We start from the raw sequence: 2,044 nt of genomic DNA, 5'->3' as shown, positions 1-2,044 counted from the left end.
ACCAACAGGGTGACTTGTGACTCCGATGGTCCTTGACTCTCAATTGGAGGAAACTCGCTGCTGCAGCGAACTCCGGACGAAGTTGAAATGTCTTCCCAAGCGGCATGGTCGGACAAAAAAAGGCCACTTTCGATCTTTGTCTTGATAGTATTCGCGCATACCGAGATCCTCTCGGCTCTTGAGGCAATTAGCGAGGAATATGCATTTGGTCTGGCAAAAGTTTGCGACACTAAAGTGTTCGCGCAGCGCATAGTTCCGCGGCCCCACGGCAAGAGGGAGAAGGGTAGAGACGGGCAAGGCCCGAGCGCAAAACTCACTCAAACTAACTCCGCGTTGGGGTTTGGAGAAGGAGAGAGAACCGTTCCCCTGACTAGAGCAATTACTGCAACAAGCCAAGTCGCTGCGTCAGTTTCCCCGTCACTTTTCGACAGAATGAGTCGCAGCCCTATGCTCTCCCCGCGCCCCCTCCTCTCCCTCCAAACCCCCACAAGGACTCCCCGCGCTTCACGTGCTTAATATAATTAAACGTTCACACAATTCAGCGAAGACGTGTCGGCATTCTCGTAGAAACGGTAAGCTTAGATATGAGAAATTTCACAAAGTGTGTGTTGTGTGTGTGTGTTTGTTTTCTAAAGGTCGAAGAGCAACAGAATGTTGAGGGGGAGGACGGGGCGCAATTTTTCTGTCTTTTCCTAGGAGCGACACGGCGGCGGATATAATATGACATTCCCAAGCTTGGTTCACACCTCTCTCTCTCTCTCTCTCTCTCTCTCTCTCTCTGAGCGCCAACCACCACCGGCTGCCGAGAAAGGATATTCAACAATAATTAGACGCATAGAGACGCAATTGACATGATTGCATTGCGCGCGTCGCTCGCGACGTTCTGCTGAGCGCGACGCGACGTGCGCAGACAGACACAGACAATTAGCCGCAAGGTCTGTCGCGCCAGCAATGCATGCAGACATCCAAATTACACTTTTTCTTCCTCTGAAAATGGGAGCGTGGAGCGTCAAGCCAGGTCAGAGAGGTACAATAGTAAAGGTTCATAACCTCCCTCTTGTCTTTCCATCCCATGCTAGAAAAACACCCCCCTGGGCCTTCCATTATCTTCCAAACTTTGTTCCTTTTAGCTCATGCTGATACAACCTTTTAGAGTCACTTGATTTAGGACCACAAATTCCCTCGGCGACGGGAGAGAAATACCTCCACCCCTACTTTTGATGACGACCAATCCCTCTCCTACCAGCCCATGTGGACGCTTCGACATCACTCGTGTCAACTAACTCGCCGCCGCCGCCGCCGTGGCCTCTTCCCCCTCTCTCCCTCTCTCTCGCTCTCGCTCGCTCTCCCGCCAAACGAGTATCGGTCAAACCATGAAGGGGAGGAGAGGCGCGGCGGCGGACACGAAGGGGGGAGAGCGAGAGAGAGAGAGAGAGAGAGAGAGAGAGAGAGAGAGAGAGAGAGGCGAAGGGGGAGGAAGTGCCATCGCCGACATTCTCGACAGCCGTCCTCTGGCGCGGCCCCGGCGCAGCGGCCCCTGAGTGATGCTGCTGGTTTACGCTGAGTGCCTCCGACGACAGAACAAATAGCGTCCATCAGTGCGACGCTGCGGTGGTTGTAGCGCTGCTGGTGGTGATGGTGGCGGTGGTGGTTCTACCGGTGGTGGTGCCCTTAATGTGGTTAGCGATACTGCAGCATCATCGGTGCACGAGGTCGGAGGGGTTGAGATGTAAGAGTGAGCGCTAGAGTCCAGGGCCGCGGGGTGGTTTTGAAAAGTGAGCACAAACACACATTCTCGAGTCATTATCATCCCACCCGCGTTGTGGGCATTTGATGCACAGTGACACTCCGGAGCGCACCGCCCGCGTGGCTGGGCCCGCCCCTTCCTCCGCCGCTGGAGGCGGGGCGCGCGGGACTCGCCGGCCGGCGCGGCGTTTGGTCATTTCGAGACGACAATTAAACAATCAGGCTAATCACCATAATTACTCGCCAGCCCCACCCCTTGACCAGCGGCGTGCACCCCCAGAGCGTCCGTACCCCCTCT

The sequence above is a fragment of the Frankliniella occidentalis genome, unplaced genomic scaffold, assembly GCF_000697945.3.
Source record: "Frankliniella occidentalis isolate FOCC.00 unplaced genomic scaffold, Focc_3.1 Scaffold8, whole genome shotgun sequence".
NCBI classification, from domain to species: domain Eukaryota; kingdom Metazoa; phylum Arthropoda; class Insecta; order Thysanoptera; family Thripidae; genus Frankliniella; species Frankliniella occidentalis.
This window is presented reverse-complemented; position numbering follows the sequence as displayed.